This window comes from Oryctolagus cuniculus, chromosome 12 (assembly GCF_051225735.1).
Source record: "Oryctolagus cuniculus isolate XC-2025 breed Fujian yellow rabbit chromosome 12, ASM5122573v1, whole genome shotgun sequence".
Taxonomy (NCBI): Eukaryota; Metazoa; Chordata; class Mammalia; order Lagomorpha; family Leporidae; genus Oryctolagus; species Oryctolagus cuniculus.
Genome location: NC_142878.1, coordinates 30,347,583 through 30,371,607, shown reverse-complemented (window position 1 = coordinate 30,371,607; position 24,025 = coordinate 30,347,583). Strand labels below are relative to the sequence as shown.

The 24,025-nt window shown below is 38.9% G+C and overlaps 3 pseudogenes across 1 annotated transcript; 2 read left to right on the top strand and 1 right to left on the bottom strand.

The window, feature by feature from the left end:
• Positions 1–5,710: 5,710 nt before the first annotated feature.
• LOC100343999 (protection of telomeres protein 1 pseudogene) lies at positions 5,711–8,557 on the bottom strand (annotated as a pseudogene). Its single transcript, XR_016217346.1, has one exon. The product of XR_016217346.1 is annotated as a protection of telomeres protein 1 pseudogene (transcript).
• A 3,012-nt stretch (positions 8,558–11,569) lies between these two features.
• Positions 11,570–22,468, top strand: LOC100355222 (large ribosomal subunit protein eL6 pseudogene; annotated as a pseudogene).
• LOC127484086 (U2 spliceosomal RNA) lies at positions 18,640–18,819 on the top strand (annotated as a pseudogene).
• Positions 22,469–24,025: the final 1,557 nt, after the last annotated feature.

Genomic DNA, 24,025 nt, shown 5'->3' with positions numbered 1-24,025 from the left:
ACATCAAGATTCATTTTCGATTCTCTTTATATACAGAAGATCAGTCAACATGGGAAGCGAGATACTCAGCAGACTCATAGAATGGCGGATGTCCTAAACAGCACTCTGGCCTCAGAATCAGCCCTAAAGGCATTCCGTTCTGGCTGAAAAGCCCATGAGAGTATTTCAGGCATGGAAAGCCAAGACACTCTGGCAAAAAAAAAATAAATAAATAAAAAATAAAAAACCCTAAATGAAAGATCTCTGTGAGTGAGATCCCAGTGGAAAGAACAGGTCTTCAAAGAAGGAGGTACCTTTCTCTGAAGGGAGGAGAGAACCTCCACTTTGACTATGACCTTGTCTAAACAAGATAAGAGTCGGAGAACTCAAGGGGCTTCCATAGCCTTGGAAACTCATGACTGGTGCATAGGGAAATTACTGATGCCATAAACAGGAGTGTCAATTGGTAAAGTCAACAACAGGAGTCACTGTGCACTTACTCCTCATGTAGGATCTCTGTCCTTAATGTGCTGTACATTGAGACTTAATGCTATAATGAGTACTCAAACAGTATATTTCACTTTGTGTTTCTATGGGGGTGCAAACTGTTGAAATCTTTACTTAATGTATACTAAACTGATCTTCTGTAAAAAAAAAAAAAAAAAAGAAATTATCAATTCCCAACTTGACTCTCACTGGGATTAAACATGACAATAGGTCTGATCTGATTTCATCATCATTTAAAAAATCATCTATTATTTTTCACTTTATGTTTCTGTGTGGGAGAAGCCAATTCTTATAATCGCCTTTTATGTGTATATATCTATGTATACTATTGGTTCCTTTTCTCTGGGGAACTCAGACTAATTCATGTGGAAGTGGGGGAACAGTGAAAACTGTTGGAATTGTGAGGAATGAGGCTGAATTTATAGGTTGCTTAGGCTGTGAGAAGTCTCGAGTCATCAAAGAATCTTGAGCTTTATCCCGTGAACAACAGCAGTTCAGCAGAGTTTACAAGAACTTCCTGTGATAATATAGGAGGGACAGTCAAGTGCTGTGAATGGTAATAGCAAATAATATATAACCCAGTGGTTCTCAGACTTTGAAGTGGTTCAGAATCATTTGGAGAACTAATTCAATCTATTGTGATGAGGCTTTTTGAAATAGTATACACTATAGACCTCTGGATTTTTTTGCCAAGTTTTATAGGTGATTCTAATGCCAAAGTCTGACCAAAATTATTGTAATACACTTACAACAGTTATTGTGTGGCTCACTGGTAACAGCATTCAGTGAAGATCCTGTTTAGGAAAGTTGTATCAAGAAGACTATTGAAGCATTTAACAGCATCTTTAAAAAATTAACACTGAGGGGCCAGTGCTGTGGCACAGAGGGTTAAAGCTCCAGCCTGAAGTGCCTGCATCCCATTTGGGCGCCAATTTTAGTCCTGGCTACTCCTTTTCCGATCCAGCTCCCTGCTAATGCACCTGGCAGAGCAGTGGAAGATGGCCCAAGTCCTCAACCTGCATGGGAGAATAAGAAGCTTCTGGCTCCTGGCTTATGAAATGGCCCAGCTCCAGCCATTTCAGAAGTGAACCAGCAAATGGAAGACCTCTCTCTGCCTCTGTAACTGTGCCTTTCAAATAAATATATAAATCTTCAAAATTTTTTTAAAAAATTTAAGAAAAAAGCAATATACCAAAGTATAATATTTTTAGTAGTTTGTTGAATCATACTTACATTATTTCTCATTTCATCTTCTTAAATGAGTGATAATTTAAACCCTCTTTGACTTGGGTTCCTTATTTGTGTCTTTCTTATACTCAGGTTTTAATGAGAAAAATTGAAATATGAAAATCCTTAGATTTATGCTGGCAAAATAATAAGTTTTTGTAAATTTCAGAAACTAATATATGTTTCCCTGATGACAACTGTCTTCAGTCATTTTTTTTCCTAAATTACACCTCCCCCTACTCTTTTTCCAACTATGGGCTTTGAATTCTTTATGCCCCGTCTCTCACTTTCTGAATCAATTCTGGTTTTTGCTTTGTTTTGTCTTTATGCCAGCTGCAATCCTGTCCAGTATAAATCTTCGAAGCCCCCCTGAGTTCTCCTAGATGTCCAGCTTCAATAGTTAGCTGCCTTTAACACTGGATAAAACCTAGATTAAAATGTGATGAGCTTTAAAGACTCATTCTCTTACAACGGAGATTCAAGATTTTACTTGGGTTTTTCTTTTATTGAAAGCTGTATCAAAGAATCTTTTATATTGAGTACTTCACTCAGTGAGATTCCTTTCCCTGGAAGTTTCTGGTAACTCACAATCTCCATGGTGGTCCTTAAAGTCCTACTCCCATAATGTAGTTACATTTTTAATGCCTCTTTGACATGAACATGAACTTTAAATACTGCCCATTTTGGTCCTGTTGTTTGCTCAAGAGTGTTGATGATGATAATAATTATAATTATTTATATTATTGCATGCTTATTATCTGCAAAACAGTATTTAATGTACTATAGATAAAAAGAACACAACACTCTCCTAAGCCCCTTTTGAAGATTACTTTTTCATTCTTATAACTGTTTAATGAGGTAAGTCCCATTTTGACTTATTTGAAGAGGTCAGGTAGTTTACAAACTTACTCAGTGAGTGAGCAAAGAGAAACTAGATCAAGTTGCCCATGTAACAAGTGATCACTGCTTCTCACACTCACTTTAAGCACCCTACTTAATATAAGCATGCTTATGACAATTTAAATATATGTTTCATATAATTTTCAAAATCAATCTCTTTAGTAGTTATGTGATTATCTGTATTTTATTTTTTAGTAGTTTATTTTTAAATTTTATTTGAAAGGCAGAGAGAGAGCGAGCGAGCGAGCTCCCATCTGCGGATTCACTCCACAAATGCTGACAACAACCAGGGCTGGCCCAGACCAAAACTGGGAGCTGGGAACTCCATCTGGGAATCCCACATGCATGACAAGGACCCAACCACTTGATCTATAATTTGCTTTCTCCCAGGGCTTGCAACAGTGGGGAGCTGTAAAGGAGATCAGAGCAGGGGATTGAGTTCAGGCACTCCAATATGGGACATGGGCATCCCCAGCGATAGCTTAACCACTATGCCAAATCACATCCCTTATATGTGTTTTAGGGTTAAGAAAAGTTGAGCCTTAGAGAGATTGATTTGTAAAATAAGTAAGTGGCAGCTCCCATATTCAAGCTCAGGTATTAATACTGTGATTTTAATTCCTGTATGTTTAACCATTATGATAAGTCAGTCTTCATGTCCTTCATAGCTAAAGTCAAAACATTTAATTGCCAACTGCTTACTGGTTTTTCACCCTATACATTTCCTCTGAATGCCAGCATTTCTGCAGACAACGGTCTAATAATTCCTTCTATGGCTTCACTCACTATCTGTGTACTAATCCTTCCCATATCTACAACTTCAGTTGGGTTACTTGCACTTCATGTTAAGAATGTTCTAAATGAGGGCCGGCGCCATGGCTCACTAGGCTAATCCTCCGCCTTTCGGCACTGGCACACTGGATTCTAGTCCCGGTCGGGGCACCGGATTCTGTCCCGGTTGCCCCTCTTCCAGGCCAGCTCTCTGCTGTGGCCAGGGAGTGCAGTGGAGGATGGCCCAAGTGCTTGGGCCCTGCACCCGCATGGGAGACCAGGATAAGTACCTGGCTCCTGCCATCGGATCAGCGCGGTGCGCTGGCCGCAGTACGCCGGCCGTGGCGGCCATTGGAGGGTGAACCAACGGCAAAGGAAGGCAAAGGAAGACCTTTCTCTCTGTCTCTCTCTTTCCCTGTCCACTCTGCCTGTCCAAAAAAAAAAAAAAAAAATGTTCTAAATGAAATTATCTCCTCAAGAACCTACTGCAGCTCCAAGGTGCTTATATCTTGGTGATTCATACTACTCTATTCAAGTTGCTTAATTTAGAGGCTTGAGGGAATCGTCTTTATTACCATGTTCTCTTTCGTCACCCAAATCCAATTACTATAAACCTTAAATTACCATCACATTCATCTAATGTTCTCCATTTCTGTTCCACTATGTTTTCTTTCATGCCACGACATTTTTACTTCATTACTGCAATAGTCTCCTAATTGGTATCCTAACTCTAATTTTGCTCAACCCAGTCTGTTTACTAATCAATACCAGTAATGACTTCTGATGTATGCAAACATAATTATCAGTCAAATAACTTAAAGTTTGTAAGGCCTACCATCATCATGATGTCAGTGGTGTTTTCTTTACCTGCCTCTTACTGCCTTGCCAACCCACATCCTATGTTGTAGCAATACTGAGTTTTCCTGTTTCCTAAAGTCATCCAACTCTTCTGTACTAGGGTTTTATACACAGTGTTCTCTGTACCTCAAATTACTTGTTTCCTTATTTATCCCATCTTTCTCTTCATTTGGATATCAGGTTAGAAAACCTTCTCCTGAAAAGTTATACCTAATATCCCAGACAATAGTGTGTTCCTTTGCTAAGTATTATTCCTAAGGTTTTCTCAGGTACTGTACCCAAGATTACCCTATCATTATTACATCCTTGGTTTCTGCTATTGATTTAATTTATTTTCCCAAAATGTATATGTTGAAGCCTAATCCACAATGTGATGCTATTAGGAGATGTGGCATTTAGGAAATAATTATGTTGAGGGGAGAGCTTTCGTGGGTGTGTTCTGCAGAACAGTCTTCAGAGAATTATTTTTTGCCTTCTACCATATGAGGGCACAATGAGAACATGTCCTCCTGTAAACAAGAAAGGAGGCCCTCACCAGGACACCAACTCTACTAGCACCTTGATCTGGGAGTTTTTATCCTCTCCAAGTTTGAAAAATAAATTTCTGTTGTTTATAATGTATGCAGTCTGAGTGGGCTAAGACTTGTAGATCAGTATTTTTTTTCCAGTTGAGCAGAATTTATTTAATTAAAAAAGAAAGGTATAATTTAAGTAATATAATTTCCCATTAAGAATTTGCAGGAAATGATAGAGAATAATAACAAAAATACTGTTGTAACTTATAGTTTTGATGAGTGTTTTTTTAAAGATCTATGTATTTATTTGAAAGAGTTACAAAGAGAGAGAAGGAAAGGCAGAAAGAGAGAGAGAGAGAGAGAGAGAGAGAGAGAGAGAGAGGTCCTGCATCTGCTGGTTCAATCCCCAGTTGGCTGCAACGGCCAGAGTTGGGCCAATCTGAAGCCAGGAGCCAGGAGCTTTTTCTGGGTCTTCCCACACAGGTGCAGGAGCCCAAGGACTTGGGCCATTCTCTATTGCCTTCCCAGGCCATAGTAGAGAGCTGGATTGGAAGTGGAGCATCTGGGACTCGAACCAGCACCCACATGGGATGCCTACACTGCAAGGCGGCGACCACACCCACCACACCACAACACCGGTCCTCAGTAAGTATTAGTTTTAAAGATGTTTTATGCATCTTTGATTGATGTCTTTCACCTGTTTTAGAAATTTTTAAGAAAATATTTAGCCATTGTCTTTTCAAATATTTATTCCATTCTATTTTATTCTCTCTGTCTTTTTCTCATGGTTCTAGAATTAATTATAACTTTTTTACAATGAGTTACAATATATTCTCTCTTACTCTTTCATCCATGTTTCTTATGCTTTTCCTCTATCACCTATGGATATTCCAACATCTCTTCTGCTTAGCTCACCACTAACATATTCTAAAAGCCATCTGCTCAATTCTTAATTTTCTTTTTTTTTTATATACAAATATATTTATATTGAAATTGAATACTCATGATTGAAAATTTTACAAACATTGTCAGGTGAAAAGCAGACCATTATATTGAACTGTACTATCTTATGCAATTGTACAATAGGTATATTTTATTTATGACTATTGTCACAGATATGATTACTTTATTGAAGAGGAATGAAATAACCACCAACATAGAAAAATAATCAAGGTACATGATTCAAGTCTGAAGAAACAAACTTGAAATGGTCAATATCAGCACCCAAACAGTGCAATCTACCACTTAAACTGAAAGCAAATCACTCTTCCAGTACACTGGAGCTCATTTAGACAAATACTTTTTAAAGAACAACTTGTTGACAAAGACTCCTCTAATACAACAAAACTAACAGTCACTATTTACATTGCACCCGCAAAAGCCTGAATGATTTAAGAAAGGATCATTTTCTAACTGTAGGTCCATGTGGAAATCAGGACAGAAAAAGAAGCATAGCCAAAGAGATGGATGGCAGAGAAATCAGTGGCTGATACGCAAAAACCAATGGGAAAAGCAATTTTTAGTGTATGGTAATAAAATAACTTCTCTAAAAGGACTTTAAAGAGTAAATGAAAAAAATATTCATTTATTTAATTTCTCTTTTGTACTGCTGAAAGCCATTATGCTGAGTATTTCGAGCAATAGGAACATTATTAGATAACATCTTCTCCAACTGTGGTGTCAAAAATCTGATAGCAAACTTGCTGCTCCGTCCCATTTGTGACATTATATGACTTGAGGAAGCATTCCAACCATGGATATGCATCAATTTTTCTTCCTGGAGGACAAAACATATCCATGATCATTTCCATACTTCTCTGGAAGTCATCATCAGCTAGAATTTCTGATGCTGGAATAGTATCCATAAGATAAGCTTCCAACACTCCTGTTCCATCATCAAGAGTAAATGTCATGACAAACACATATTGGAGGGGCACAATACCCAATACTTCTGCCACAGAAGAAGGAATCCAGGATATTTTATCAACCAGAGAATTTAGATTTTGTATTGATCTCAAACTAGAACACTGTTTACATCCATAGTGAAGTATCTTTCCTTGTATCAGGAATGGTGCTGAAAGGTCTAGGAGTTCTAGATCTTCCTGGCCAGATTTCACCGGAATTACACTATGAAACTTATTTGCGAGTTTATAGATTTCAGAGAGTGTACCTCCTTCTATCAAAATTAGACACTCATTTGAAAGTGGAAGAATACCATTATGTTTCACAAAATGAACAGCTACTTTTCGTCCTCCTTGTTCTTCTGTGGTCCAAATTTTTAAATCATATAATAATGTATTATGTAGTTTGGTATCTGGGGTTTTAGTTGCATTTTCTTTCAAAATTATATCCAAATTGCCTTCCTGTGGAACTTCCTGCAGTGAATGACATTTAGGACAATGAAGTTTAACAGACTGATAGAGACTTTTGGGCTTATAAGATCTCAATTTTGCTCGGATGCGATATTGTTTAGGAGTTTTTTGTTTCAAAATTGCACACAGTGGTGTTTTCTCCAAATACTGATGATCTGTAAGTATTGTAGCAGACAGCTGTTGACATCTTTCTACCTCATACAGTGATACTGATCCAGAACTTGAAGGAGTTGGAAAACTGTCCTCATGTTCTGACTGACAGAAACGATCTGAATGTTGACTGGTCAAATCTGCAGATTCTAGAGCCTTTTTCAGCTGATCCACATCAGAGTTACTTTCTGGCAAGACCGTGATTCCCCGGCCATAACTGGTACCTCCATGGAGATGAAACTCTAGACACAGCAATGTTGCCTGGCTCTCTGAATGCACTGACTGTAGTTTGGTATGGAGACTATAGATTCTAAGAAAGCTTCCAATCTTTAAAGATCTTGCCACTTGAACATGGTTATCATAGACTAAAATGTCTATTGTCAGATTCTGTAGCCGATGGATGTGACTTATATCACCTTCGAGAACAAGATCTTGTATCAGGACTCTCCAAGATGGGAAGGGTGTCCTATTGCCATCCCACACCTTTAGAAGAAATGATGCTCCATCAACTTCTGCCTTGCCCAAAAGCTGACAAGTCAGGTCAAAATACTGCATTGGTTGAACATCACATAATTTTAATAAGGCTGAGGAAGGTGAAAGATGAGAAGATGCCCAAACACGTAAGGCTTCTACCATTTTGTGGTCCTTAGTACTGAAGTTGAAATACTTGCTTGAAGTACGAGGTATGACAGGGGCGCCCAGAGTTACCTCAAAGGTCAACGATGCAAAGCCAGAGCTGGTGATACCTTGAGTTTCCTTTTTATATTCTTGAATCTTCAGTCTATGAAAGCGAACAATATCTCCAATTTTATAAATTTTTGGAAGGGCTTCATAGTTTCCACTAAAGAGCAGGCAGGTCAACTTTACATTTGTTTGGTCCACAATCGTAACAACGGAACAATAATCAGTTCCTTTGCTTAGATATGGAGGCTTAAAGAACTTCACGACACCATAGACATTGACAATTGTACCACCTTTAAGCTGATTCAGGGGTGTATATATATAATGTGTTGCTGGAATCAAAGACATTGATTCTGTAGAAAAATCTCTAAGAGGTTTAGTATAAACATAGACAGCTGATTTGTAGTCTTCAAGTGTTTTTAAAAATATGCCACATTTACCATCTCTGCTCATACATGAGGATGCTGGTGAAACAAATCTAGCCACTGCAATGGTGTCCTTGTAGTCCAATCTTTAAAACAGCTGTGCCATTTCCAAGTTAAAAAGTTGGTTTTCCCATGCTCTGCTCCTCCTGAGTCCATGTAGAGGAGAGAGCTCAATTCTTAATTTTCATTGTTTTACTTTTCAGTGTTAACATTTCTTTTCAGTTTTTTTTTCACAGCTATGTCTTCATGGTTTCTATTTCTTTGTTTAAAATTTGAACTTTTATTTCTTTAATGGGCATAGCTACTTTAAGATTTATGTCTGGTAATTCTAATATCTGTAGCTTTGTGTATTTTTTTAAAGACATTTATTTATTTGAAAGGCAGAGTTACAGAGAGACAAAGAGAGGGAGAGATTTAGAGAGAGAGATCTTCCATTCACGGGTTCACTCCCCAGATGCCGCAACAGCCAGAGCTGGGCTGATCCAAAGCCAGGAGCCAGGAGTATCTTTTGGATTTCCCATGTGGATGCAGGGGCACGAGTACTTGAACTGTATTTCACTGTTTTTCCAGGTATGTTTTCAGGGAGCTGGGTCAGAAATGGAGCAGCCAGGACTGCAGCTGGCACCCATATGGGATGCCGCCCCTCAGGTAGCAGCTTAACCCACTATGCCACAGTGCTGGCCCTGGTGGGTTTGATTTTAATATTCTGTTGATTTTCCTTATTCTTGTTCTTATTTGCTAGGTTGTTTTTATATTATTTGCCTGACATTGTATTGGAAAATTATTAGAAAGTTTAAATTCTATGGTCAGTTTTATTCTGTCAGAGTGCTTGGGGGAGATAGCAATTTGGATGTTCAGTAACTGTTTTTTGGGAGGTCATGCAGGTGACTAAAAGTTGGATTGCAGTCTGTGGAAAGATTATGTCACTTTGGATTCATTTTAATCCTTCTGGAAATCCAAAACAAACATATTATGGCTTCAGTGCCTCATAGATCCTGGCTTCTAATTGGAAGCTTTTAGAAGTACTGCTTAAACTCTAATCTATCTCATCTGGAATTGGAAAATGCCCTCAGTGTTCAAGCAACCACAAATGATAGGCTTACTTTTCTAGATGTGTCTCAATTCTTACGTTCATTCAAGTAGATGATTTTAATGGATTTCATATTTTGACAAGTTCTTCTAATTGACATAAATGGGAAAGTTGACTGAGTTCATGTAACATTACCAGATCTAGAAGTCCAATTTATTTTTCTTTCTTTTAAAAATGTTTTAAACAGTAGGACAGTTCTTAAGTAGTGTGGAGGACAGATTGGAAGAGAGGTGGGGCATACTCATACAAGGTTGTGTCTAAAAGTTCATGAAAAATGAAACTGAAAGATAATACACCCTTCCCATGAACTATTGTAGGACTTTTCAAAGTCGGTTTTCCGATTGACACTTCTACTATTGTGATAGTTCCAGTTGTTCTCTAAGTATATTTCCTTCTTTTTAGCCTTATTAGCTTGGCAGAAAAATTCTCATTTGTAAGGCAATGAATTCCATCTTTATTAAAGATAGGAGCTGCATCTCAGATGTATGAATGAGAGAGGATATATCTAGGTGGAATGAGTAAGCGCCCCCCCCCCCCCCCTTTTTTTGTTCATGGAGGCTCCTTGTTTATTCTAACAGAGGTGTAAAGTTGCTATTCACTCTTCTGGTTTCAATGCCCAGGCTAAAGTAGGAACTTTAGATTTTCCTTAGAGATTCCTGGATGATAGTCATGATTCCAACTACTTGCTCCATCAGCTGCTTGCCTCCTAGTGCATACAATGGAAGGTAGCTGGAATTGGAACTTGAACACAGGTGCTCTGATATGGGATGCATACATCCCAAGTGGTATTTTAATTGCTGCACTAAATGCCCACCCAAAAGATGATTAGAGATTATAATGAACAATAATATAGCAAATAATTGGCTAATTAGATTAGAAGAAATGGGCAAATTGCTGGACACAAATATCATAAAAGGATTGAATCATAAAGAAACTGACCACTTAAACAGACTGAAAGTGAGTAGCAAGATTGAATCTCCCTAATAAAATGTTACCCCTCAAAGAAAGGTTCAAGACCAGATGGTTTTGCTGCTGAATTCTACCAAACATTTAAAGAGTAACACCAAATTTTCTTAAATTATTCTAAAAAAATGGAACTAGAGGGAATTCTTTCAAATTCAATCTACAAGGCCAGCATTACCTTGATCACAAAAACCAGACAAGGATACCAGAAAAGAAAGTAAGTGGCCAATATCCTTCATGAACATATATTTAAAAATCCTAAACAAAAAAATTAACAAATTGAATATCACAGCACATTAAAAAGATTTTTCACCATAGTCAAGTGAATTCATCCAGGGGATTCAAGGATGGTTTAGCATATGCAAATCAATAAATGTGTTGACTATATTAATGGAATGAAAGATAAATTTGCATGATTAGGGTAGATGTAATGGGGCAACAGTTTAAGCCACAGCTTGGAACACCTGTGTCTCATATTGGTGTCAGTTTGAGTACCAGCTCCTATGCAATTCTGCTCTAGTTTCTTGCTTCTACATCCTAGGAGGTAGTAAATTGATGTCCCAAGTACTTGGGTTCCTGCTACCATGTAGGAGATCTAAATGGAACTCTGGGCTCCTGGCTTCAGTTTGGCGCAGTCCTGGCTGTTGTATACATATAGAGAGTGAACAAGCAGATAGAATATCTCTTTCTGTCTTTTTTATGTATTTATATGTATTTATATTTTATGTATTTATAATATGTAATATGTAACCAGTTATATACATGCTTTTAAAAGCAAAGATGGATATGTTAATATCACAATGTGGAATTTATGACAAAGATCATAAAATGAGTAAAGATCTCTATTTTTATGTAAGGGGTAAAATTTATTGAAGACAGCATTTTTAAATATCTATATGCCAAATAATATGAATAATATGGCATTTTCACATTTTTATATATATATTTCCACATATGTCTATATTATTTCACTTAGAATAATTTTTTAATTCCACCCATTTTGTTGTAAATGTCAATTTTAATTAAATCACAGAGTTCTGTTATGTATATACCACATTTTATTTATTCATCCACTGGTGGACATCTTGATTTATTCTGCACCTTTTTAATTGTGAAAATGCTACAATAAACATGGACATGAAGATATCTTTTTCATGTGCTGACTTCCTTTTCTCTAGCTATATTCCCAAAAGTGGGATAGGTAAGTCATATGATAGATCTATTTTTAGTTTTTTGAGGAATCTCCATGTTATTTTTCATAATGACTGTACTAATTTGCATTTGAACCAACAGGATTAGATTCCTCCACATCCTCACTAGTGTTTGTTGTGTTTTGTCTTTTTTATGGCTGCCATTCTTATTGGAGTGAGATGATACCTCCTTGTGATTTTATTTGCATTTCCCTAATGCCTGGGGATACTGAATTTTTTTATGTGTTTGTTGGTCATTTGTGTTTTTCCTTTTGAAAAATGTCTATTCATATCCTTTTATCCAAACTATGAGCAGTAGTTCTAAATAGACACTTCTCAAAGAAAGACATACAAATAAATGTCCAACAGATGGTTTCTCTATAGGATTTGTTCCTTTGTTTTAGTAGCTGCTCTCTTATCTTATTCCTTTGGACAACTATTCTAAGTTACTCTACTCTCTCTTGTGGTTCTCCTATACCTCATTAATACCCTTATAATTGGTCCCTTTAAAAAATACAAATTACCCTAGTTTGAATGCCCCCCTTTTTGGGAAGATTTATGTATTTATTTGAAATGCATAGTTACAGAGAGACAGAGGCAGAGAGAGAGAGAGACAGAGAGAGAGAGAGAAGTCCTTCTGATGGTTCACTCCCCAAATGACCACAATGGCCAGAGCTGAGCCAATCCGAAGGCAGGAGCCAAGAGCTTCTACTGGGTCTCCCACACAGGTGCACGGGCCCAGACACTTGGATCATCTTCTATTGCTTTCTTGGGCCATAGCGGGGAGAGCTGGATTGGAAGTGGGAGCAGCTGCGACTCAAACGGGCGCCCATATGGAATGCCAGCACTGCAGGCAGCAGCTTTACCTGCTACACCACAGCGCAGGCCCTGAATGTCCTATTTGTCTCTTTTGGGGACTCCTGTCTGATAAACCCAGCAAGAATTTTTCTTATATGAAATTTCTACTTTTGCTTTCAAGAACAGCTTTCTTTCATGTGTAGTTCATTGGGCTGATCCGAACTCTCTGGGTCAGGCAGTGGCACATGACTCAGATTTGGCCAGAGTGTTTATACCTTACCTCGAGTTACTGGTTTCTGGATGGGATCAGAATCAGAAACTTTTCTCAATTATTTCTGTTAGAATGATAGGAAAGAAAGCATTCTTTTCAGCTGAAATTGTGGTATGCCTAGAATGCTTGGGAGCCATCTTTGCCTTCATGTCCACAAAGACATAAAAATGAAGAAACCATAAGGGAATGCTAGGAGAGGGAAGATATAAATAAAAGGATCTGTCACTTGTAAATAAATGTATTTTAGTTAATATATGGTATCATTATCCACAAATCATAGTTCCAAGTTTGGAAAGAAAAATAACTTTATTTGAGGGATATATTGTGCTACTTTATGATGAAATAACAATTATCTAGAGAATAGATGTCATTTTATTTCTGTATATATCTAGATACCTATTGTTGTCAAAAGAAAACACTAATTATTCTTATTCTAGGTGATTGCAAGAAATTCCTATGAACGATTTAAGAAGCACATTTGTATAACATTTTCTCAAAACCTTTTCCACCTATGCCATATATTTTGATTTTGCAGGTAATACCTTATTTCTCTTCTTCCTGAAAAATACTTGTAAGCTACATCTTTTTATTTCTCTGTAGACCAATGTATTACAAATGAAGATTTCCGGCTTTAGCCTTAGTCTGAAGGAATCCATCAAGTTGACTTCACTTGTGATCTAAGTTTTATTTTCACTTAAATCTCTAGAGCAGATAACCCACTAGTTGCACTATTAGTGAGAATTCTGGATAGAGAAGAGAGCAAAGTGCCAAAGGCAAATAGAATATAATATTGAAAAATGTCCTGTTTCATGTTGTGTCTCAAAATAAATCGAAGGAGATAATTTCATCCAACAGGAGTTTTAAGTAAGTAATTTATCTAAGAGAAATTTTTTTTTTTGACAGGCAGAGTTAGACAGTGAGAGAGAGAGAAACAGAGAGAAAGGTCTTCCTTTTTCCGTTGGTTCACCCCCCAAATGGCCGCCATGGCTGGCGTGCTGCAGCCAGCACGCTGCACCGATCTGAAGCGAGGAGCCAGGTGCTTCTTCCTGGTCTCCCATGCGGGTGCAGGACCCAAGCACTTGGGCCATCCTCCACTGCCCTCCCAGGCAACAGCAAAGAGCTGGACTAGAAGAGGAGCAACCGGGACAGAATCTGACGCCCCGACTGGGACTAGAACCCTGAGTACCGGCACCGCAGGTGGAGGATTAGCCAAGTGAGTCTCGGCGCCAGCTAAGAAATATTTTCTAAGATTTCAGCTCATTAAAATTTGTTAGATCTTATATTTAAATAAATCTAAACATTCAAACTATGCCCATCTTCCCAAAGATGAGGGGGAAAAATGGTAGGTTCATTTTTAAGGGTTTTGAATGAAGGGATTGACTCTTTTTAAAATTTAATGTTTTATATATTATTTTGTAGACAACATTTTTATTTTAAATTATGGTCAAGGGCTTGATGTTCCACTAAATAAAGAGTTTAACAAATAAAATGTTTAAAACACCAAAGTTCAGCAGGAAAATAGGCAAGAGCTATAAACAATAATGAAATGAAATAATGCTCAACTTATTTAGAAATTACTAAATATGTTTCAAATCTAGAGGTGTGTATTTAGTGCAGCAGTTAAGATACTACTAGGGATGCCTGTATCCCATATCTTAGTACCTGATTTTGAGTCCTGGCTCTGCTGCCAGTTCCAAGTTCTCGATAATGTATACCTTGAGGAGTAGCAGATCAAGTTCTGGGCTTGATTGAGTTCTGGGCTGCTGGCTTTGGCCTGGCCCAGCTCTGGCTGTTGTGGGTATTTGTGGAGTGAACCAGCAGATAGAAGATTTCTCTCTCTCTCTCCCTTTCAAAAATTTTTTTAAAAGATTACAAACCTAGATCTGTGAGGATCAAGTTATTTTTCAGGAAAGCTTTTGAATTTTTAAAAATAACACTGACAATTGATAGTCTTTTCCCTAACAATTGATCCTCAACTGACAATTTTTGGAACTCATTCAAGTTTTCCTAAAAGGAAAATAATGCAGAAACAATATGCTTCAGTTCTTGATAAAGGACCACATTCCTCTCACTTTGTAGTTTAAATCCTAAAACACCAGTGAATCTGACTCTTCTGCTTCTTGGTTATTTAACTCTTCCTCTGAATCTTACATAGTGTTTTATCCTTCCTTTAAAATTCCTGCTCCCATATTTAGTAAGAAGTTCACTTTTTTGCTTACACGAGTCTGTTTACTTTGTTGCTTGCAACTTGATGTTGCTTGCACTAGCCTTTTGACTTCATTGCTTGCAACTTGATGGAGCAAGGACAAAAAGCAACCCCTTGCATTCTTTCTCAGCCTGCTCAGCTCTGTGCTGTGCAGCCGGCTCAGTTACTCTGCCATGCCTACTGACTGACCATAGGCACCTAGCCCTCCCTCCCACTCCCCTCACCAGGGGGTCCCACCTGGCTTTATTGACACTTCCTCTTGCATTCCTCCCCAACCAGGCAACCTGCAGAAAGGAAGGCCCACCAAGTTTGAAAAAGCCCACACAAACCAGTTCAGCCCCACCTAACACCCTCCCTTTAAGACCCTCAGCTGCCTTTTGCTATATAAACCTAGCCTGTAAGGGAGTTCTTGCTCTCTGCCACTTGTTTGTCCTGTGTGCATGCCAGTAGTGAGCCACCTGTTGAGTTTATTCCTTGACTGAACTTGTTCTGGCTCTGAGTTCATATCTTGGCTCCTCTTTGTCCTGCTCATCTTTCCTTACACAACCAAAAGGTCTTAACAATTTACTGGAAGTGGTTCCAGTATTTCTGTTTGATAAGAGGCAAAGCAAGATGTCCTTTCCCAGAAAAAATAAAAATTTTACTTTTGAATTCCAAAAGTCTTTATAACTCTTCCAAAACAAATTAAAATTTAGTAAGGACTTGATTCACCACTATTGCAGTTTCTATGCTCACTTACATATGTATTATTTCTGTGACAAATTATCACAAACCAAGTAGCTTAAAAATACAAATATATTGTCTCAAAGGGCCTGCCTCTTGGCTTTTCATGAGTGTAGGCAATTCTTTATGTTCCATTCTCTGCTTTCATTTTCTCATGGCCTTCCTCTCTGTGTCTTGTCCTTTTCTGTCTCTTATTAGGACACGTGTCATGGATTTAGGGCCTACCATAAATTCAAGATGATCTCATCTTGAGATTTTAAATTATATTTTCAAAGGTGTTATTTTCAAGTAAGTTCACCTTCACAGATACTGGAGGTTGGGACTTGATTTTATCTTTTTGTAACTGCTATTCAACCTACTAGAGTCCTTTGATAGCTATTGAGATGGGTGACTACATTATCATTCTTATTTCATGCATTAATGTGCAACATCTGAAGTCATACAGAAGCAGAGCTGAAGGCAAGATGCCAACCAAAACCCCATCTAAGACCAGTGCTTTCTATTTTATGTGACAACCTCTTTCAACACACTAATTTTGCTTAGATAATAATTTAATGTTTAAAAAGAAAATAATAACTCTATCTTTATTCATTGGTTTGATAAAGCATGATTTTTAATTTCCTTAATATAAAGGATTCCCTAAGACTCTCTTTGCAATGAGATTTCTAAGCTTTGCAGCTTTTTAAATACTGATGATTCTAACCTTCTGTTATGAGGCTCTCCTTTGCTCTCATTCCATACCCAAACCCCTGGGGTCAGCCAGTGATAACTCTTGAAGAAGCTCTGAGAAGGCATGCTGGCTCTATCTACAATCTCCCTTTCCTGGCCCTCTACGTAAATAATCAGGGAAGCACCTGTCTCATTACAGATAAAGAAGTAAGGCTATGGTGGGTGTTTAGAGTTTTTTGTTTGTAGGAGAAAAATACATTTTATAGATTGTTCCTGCTGTGGCCAGACCACAGAGAGCACAAGGCTACATGTGAATAAATTTGCTGCAAGGAATGACACATGGCAGTAATTTGCCTGAGTGAGCCTTCCCATGCTTTTCTAAGATTTGGAATATTGTAAATACCACAAAACTAAAAATCTAGTTCATGTTGAGTCAGTTATAAAAGTTAAATTACATAGGAAAGATAAAATAACTTGTCTGGTTTTCTAAACTAACTCTTGGTTTGTTTGTTTTTTTTTTTTTTTTGACAGGCAGAGTGGACAGTGAGAAAGGTCTTCCTTTTTCCGTTGGTTCACCCTCCAATGGCCACCGCGGTTGGTGCGCTGCGGCTGGCACACCGTGCTGATTCAAGGCCAAAGAGCCAGATGCTTCTCCTGGTCTCCCATTTGGGTGCAGGGCCCAAGCACTTGGGCCATCCTCCACTGCACTCCCAGGCCACAGCAGAGAGCTGGCCTGGAAGAGGGGCAACCGGGACAGAATCCGGCGCCTCGACTGGGACTAGAACCTGGTGTGCCGGCGCCGCAGGCAGAGGATTAGCCTATTGAGCCGTGGCTCTGGCCTAACTCTTGGTTTTAAAAAATTGCTTACATTCCTGTATTTCTGTGCATTGCCTTACATTAATTTTATTCTATTGATCAAATGAGTTTAGAAAGTAATAGTTTGCAGTTGAAAAGTAAGGTTAGTGTTTAAGAAAGTCTGAGCATTTCATTTTCCATATTAAACGCCTGCTCCCATTCACATTCTACCTTTACAAAATAATTCATCCTTTAAGTCAATTACACATTTTCCGAGAAGTCTTGAATTCCAGGCTTTGATGTTCTGACCTCTTCAATTTTTTTTTTGTTTGTTTTTGACAGGCAGAGTTAGACAATGAGAGAGAGAGAGAGAGAGAGAGAGAGAGGGAAAGGTCTTCCTTTTTCCATTGGTTCACCCCCCAAATGGCTGCTACAGCCGGCGCTGCCCAGATCCGAAGCCAGGAGTCAGGTGCTTCCTCCTTGGTCTCCATGTGGGTGCAGGACCCAAGCACTTGGGCTATTCTCCATTGTCTTCCCGGCCACAGCAGAGAGCTAGACTGGAAGAGGAATAACTGGGGCAGAACCCGGCGCCCCAACCGGGACTAGAACCCGGGGTGCCGGCACCGCAGGTGGAGGATTAGCCAAATGAGCCACAATGCTGCCCCCCCTTTCAAATTTGATGAGTAATTTATTTGTTCCCTGCATTGTAATCTTGTATTGTTTTTTTTTTCATACATGTTATAGTTTTGGGTGCTTTTGTCTTATCTCGTCACTGGCTTGTAAGTACCAGGATCTGATACTTGCCCTCCTGTGAGTAACTTGCCATATATATCCAAATATTGAACTATGACTGATGCAAAGTAGAGTCTACATCTACCTTAAGATATTTATTAATTTTATCAATAATGAAAGAGGAATTTGAGTGATTATATTCTTCCAGTGAATTGAAAAAAATTTTAAATGAGAGATATAGAGGGAGCACTTCCATCTTCTGACTTGCACAATCCAAATCTCCCATATGGGTTGCAGAAACTATTATCATTATTATTATTTTTAATTTTTTAAATTTTTTGACAAGTAGAGTTAGACAGTGAGAGGGAGAGACAGAGAGAAAGGTCTTCCTTCTGTTGGCTCACCCCTCAAATGGCTGCTATGGCCGGTGCTGCGCAGATCCGAAGCCAGGAGCCAGGTGCTTCCTCCTGGTCTCCCATTTGGGTGCAGGACCCAAGCACTTAGGCCATCTTCCACTGCCTTCCCAGGCCACAGCAGAGAGCTGGACTGGAAGAGGAGCAACTGGGACAGAATCCAGCGCCCCGACCGGCACTAGAACCCGGGATGCCGGCACCGCAGGCAGAGGATTAGCCTATTGAGCCGCAGCGCTGGCCACAGAAACTATTATTTGTTATCACTGCTGCCTCCCAGGTCTACATTGATGGGAAGCTGGAGTCAGAAGTCAGAGCCAAAAATCAAACCCAGGCACTCCAATGTGGGATGCAGAGTTTAACCATTAGACTAAATGTCCACTCCCTTTCATAGAATTTTTTGCATTATCACTTCTCGGCCTTTTGGCTAAGATCAAGTGTAGAATTTTTTGCATTAACACTATGGGCAGTTGATTTGCAAGTATTAAAATTGCAATACTATAGTAATGAATAACAGAAGTTCAAACTTCAGTTTCTTTAGTTTGGATTTTCCCTGTTGCGTTTTAACAGCACAAGGAGTAGGTTTAGTAATGAGAGCTTTTATACTAATTGTACCAGTCTTGTTTTTAAATGTTTGTGAATAGTAATTTTCTACAACTGGGAGTCCAAATATCTGCAAGTCTTTTATATTATCTTCCTCAATGACCAGCATTCTTGGTACTCTAGATGTACATCTGAAGGCTCTTCAAAGGAAGAAGATTGAGAGCTAATTAGGGCTAGGTATTTATGTGGCCCCACATACCTGCAACTATATTCAAGAGTTAAGTAAGGGGCAGGCACTGTTGTGCAGCAGATGAAGCTGCTTGCCTGCAGTGTGGGCATCCCATATGGGTGCTGGTTCGTGTCCCGGCTGCTCCAATGCTGATCCAGCTCTCTATTATGGCCTGGGAAAGCAGTAGAAGATGGCCCTGGGCCCCTACACCCACATGGGAGGCCTGGAAGAAACTCCTGGCTCCTGGCTTCAGATCAGCTCAGTTCTAGCTGCTGTGGCGATTTGAGGAGTGGACCAGTGGATTGAAGTCCTCTCTCTCTCTCTTTCTCTCTCTCTGCCTCTGCTTCTCTGTAACTCTGCCTTTGGAATAAATAAATAAATAAATCTTGCAAAATTCTTGGCTTTGGATAGTTTGCATTCTCTTTGTTCACCTCTACACCTCCTCCCAACCTTGCATCTCACATTTCATGGTCAAGGGGTGTCGCTCCCCCTCTTCGTGGAGGAATGACACAGGACCCTGTGCTGTTCTTTTGCCTGCTCGGCCCTCCCCGGGTTTGCTGCTGGTTCTTCCCGGGTTGGCTACCGTCCCTTCCACCTCCGTGGAAGGGCGGTTCCCCCTGCCACTTTCCCCACTTCCGCGGGGGAGCGGCACACCGCCGGCCGGCTCTCTCGGGGGCTGCACAGGTGTTCCTTCAGATAGATGTTCCTGGTGCATGTTGTCTCTCTCCTTCTTTATAGTCCTCTTCCACCAATCCCAACTCTGCTACCCACATGCCGAGTACACTGCTCTCCTCCAATCAGGAGCAGGTCCTACAGTTTATTGGTTGAACTGGAGGCAGCTGTGTAGAAGCTGTTTCCTCCTCTCCCAGCGCCATATTGTGGGAGAGCAGATGCGTAGAATAAGTCTTAATTCCAGTAACTTAGTCTAGTCCGAGTTGCTCCCAGTTGCTCCCCACAAAGGGGCATTATTGCTATGGAGTCCTTGGATTTTTATGAATAGAAAATACTGCTACAAGAATGGGAGCTACCATCATAGTATCCTTTGGGAGGATTTATGTTTTTAATACCACTTATTTATTGTGTACACCACTCAGTTTTTCATACCTTCCAGAGTTACCTCTGTAAGCATGCTCAATATCAGAATCAAAGCCATTTGAAGAATTTCTTCATCTATGATTCAAATATTAACAAGTTTATATTTACAAAAAGCTTTCAAATGCTTCTCAAAATTCAATGACTTTTTTGATGGTAGAGAAGAGAAATTAACTAAGGCTGAGATTGTATCATTTTATGAGCCACCTCTCCAAATCAGTGAAAACAGATGTCAAACTTTCACCAAGTCTAATACACAACAGGTCTCTTCATAAAGGTGTTTGGTTTCATTTCTCTGTAATTCTTGTGTTTTCCAGTTTAAAAATAATTTTATTTTCTTTAAAATATTATTCAAGTTCCCTTTAAAGATATTTAACGTGGTTATTTTATGTAGTTACTTTGGTCAGCTACTAATACTTCTCAGATGAGATCGGGAGCATTCAGGGTGGTATGGCCATAGACTACTCATACTTAAAATTTAGCCAAATTTCTTATCTTTAAGAGTATAGTGTTTTCTGAAGACTGTTATATATATTGTTCCACATATAACATACTCTATGTATATGTACTTTCCAGATGAAAGATTTATTTTAGGAATCAAAAAATAAAACCAAAGAGAAATTTTTCACCTGAAGGAAAGAATACTCCTAACCTTCCGGGAGATATGTAGCTATTTCCTCACTACCATGCTCCTGTGAAGCACAACATCTTGAATAGACTCACACTTCCAATGTTTTCTTCTAGATTTGTCTCATTGGGATATACAACAATTTAGCATCAGAATTTTTATAGACTTTTTAAATGAAGGTAAAAAGTGACTTTTATAAAACTTAAATATTTATTTATTTATTTTAAATGATTGCTTTTTTTTTAGATTTATTTATTTATTTGAAAGCCAGAGTTAGAGAGAGGAGAGGTAGAGATAGAGAGCGAGAGAGAGAGAGGTCGTTCATCCGATGATTCACTCCCCAGTTGGCTGCAATGTCTGGAGCTGCGCTGATCTGAAGCCAGGAGCCAGGAGGTTCTTCTGGGTCTCTGACATGGGTGCAGGGGCCCAAGGTGCTGGGCCATCTTCTATGGCTTTCCCAGGTTTTAGCAGAGAGCTGGATCAGAAGTGGAACAGCTGGGTCTTGAACAAGTGCCCATATGGCATGCCAGTGCTTTAGGCCAGGGCGTTAACCCACTGCGCCACAGTGCCGCCTCAAAACTTAAATATTTAAACAATAACTTGAAGGCTATTTCAACCACTCAGTTCACAGATTAGACATAATACTACAGCTTTGGCTGAAGAATACCAACATAAAAAATGGGTAAAAAATTCCACTATCTTAAATACTTTATTACCCATGTAAACTGTTTTGAAACAAAATATGGAAGAAATGCTTGGGCCTTTCTAAGCAAATCAAATTTTCCCTAATATTTTATGAAATATTTTGAAACTCAATTTTACACTATTATCGTTAGCAAACTTTAGGGTCAAAAATTATTCAAAGGGCTTTTCCTCATCTTGTAAGCCAGTGGGTGAGACAACTCTGAAACCAGACATCAATAGAAACCTAATCAAGAAGGCTAAGAATGCAAGTGGCAGGGTTAAAAAGAGTAACCTCAAGGATAAAAAGCACAAGAAGGGGAAACCATGCTGCAGTTGAAACCCTATCCTCGTGAGAAGAGCCAACAGATACCCCCAGTCTGCTATGTAATCCAGGAAGACCACGCACAAGAGGAAGTACTCAGCTCATAAATCCACGATTGAAAAGAAAAGGAAGCTTCTTGCTACTGTCAGAAAACCAGTTGATGGTGATCAGAATGGTGGCACCAGGGTGATTATGGTTTGCAAAATGCCTAGATATTATCCCACTGAAGATGGTGTCTCAAAAGAAGCTGAGTCCTAGCAAGAAATCCTTCAATCAGCATATGAGGAAACTGGGCCAGCATCACTCCCAGGACCACTCTGAATATCCTCACTGGGCTTCACAGAGGCAAGAGGGTGGTTTTCCTGAGGCAGATGAGCAGTGGTTTGCTACTCATAAGATCCTCTCTTCCTCCATTGAGTTCCTCTGTGTAGGACACATCAGAAATTTGCTGTTGCCACCTACATGAAAATTGATGTCAGCAGTGTGGAAATTCCAAAACATCTTACCAATGCTTATTTCAAGAAACAGCAACTGTGGAAGTCCAAACACCAGGAAGGTGACACCTTCAACATGGAGAATGAGAAAGACAAGATAACAGAGCAGAATAAGGTTGATCAGAAAGCTACAGACTGACAAATTTTTCAAAAAAATCAAAGCTATTCATCTGCTCCAGGGTTATCAGAGATATCTACTCTTGCCCTAACAAATGGAATTTATTCTCACAAGTTGGTGTTTTAGATTGCTCACCCAGAACTGAATTAAATAACTAATAAAATAAGAAAAGGGTAACAGTTAAGACACCACTTGGGGGCACCCACATACCATATAGGAGTGCTTGGGTTTCAATCCTGGCTTTGCTTCCAATTCTAACTTCCTAATAATGCACACTCTGGGAGGCAGCAACTGATGGTTTGAATACTTGGGCCTCTGCCACTCATGTGAGAGACCTGGATTGAGTTCTCAGCTCTTGGTTGCCACCTGGTCCAGCTGTGTCCATTGCAGGCATTTGGGAGAGAACCAGAGGATGAAATATCATTTTAAGTGTTAAAGTGAACATACAGATTAGGATTAAGATGTTATGTTAATGTTAATATGTTAAAATGACCATATAAAAAGGATCAAGTGTTGGGTAATTATAATAGCTAGAATTAAAAAGGAGAGAATGTTCCAACATGGGAAGCAGTCCACACAGCAGACTCATAGAATGACAATTATTTTAAATAACACTCTGACCTGAGAATCAGCCCTTCAGGCTTCTTGGTCTGGTTGAAAAGCCAGTGAGAGAATTTCAGGCATGGAAAGTCAAGACACTGTGGCAAAAATATTCTGCATGAAGGATCTCTGTGAGTGAGATCCCAAAGGAAAGAAGTGGCCATCAAAGAAGGATGCACTTTTCTCTAATGGGAGGAAAGACTTCCACTTTGCTATGGCCTTGTCTAAATGCTGAAGGAGTTTGTGGATTCAAAAGGCTTCCATAGCCTAGGCAACTCAAGTCAAGAGCCTCAGGTGATCACTGACATCATATATATAGGAGTGTTACTGTGCACTAACTTCCCATGCAGGACCTCTGTCAACAAAGAGTTGAATTATGAGAGTTAATAGTAAAACTTGCTCTCAAAGAATACTTCATTTAAGTGTATTAAGTGGAGGATATTCTTATGTCTCATAAGTTATAAAGTAAGACTGGAAATAGGAGAGGGAAGAGGAGGAGGGGTGTGAGTGGGAGGGTGGGTATGGTGGGAAGAATCACTATGTTCCTAAAGTTGTATTTATAAGATGAATGAAATTTGTATTCCTTAAATAAAAGGTGTTCCTGAGGGGGGGGGGGTGCCTGGCAAGTTAGGAAGGGTGATCTTTGTTTTTGTTTTTCCTCTTTTCTGTCTCCAGATGTTTGATAAACTGACAGTGCTGATTGGTACTTTGGAAATCATTTGAATCATTTAATGCACTTGAGGATTGACTGTAACTGCTAAGATGATGGAACAAAAAGTAGGAATACTCCTGGGCTTCCTATCTAAAAACTTCCTTTATGTGAAAAAAGATTTGTCTTTTCTTTGCTACAACAAGTTTAGATGTTTTTGTCTAATCCAAAATGAATTGTGTGTGATAATTACAACCATCATTTGTTGAGCCCTATTTTATTTCAAGCAAATGCTAATAAGTTTGTTATTAATTCAATTAATCATCATAGCAATCCTATGATATAGGTGCTATTTTTTTTCCAGCAATTTAAAGAGGAAGAAAGTTAAACTTTAAAAAGTCACATAAATTTCCCAAGATCATATAGCTTGTGTA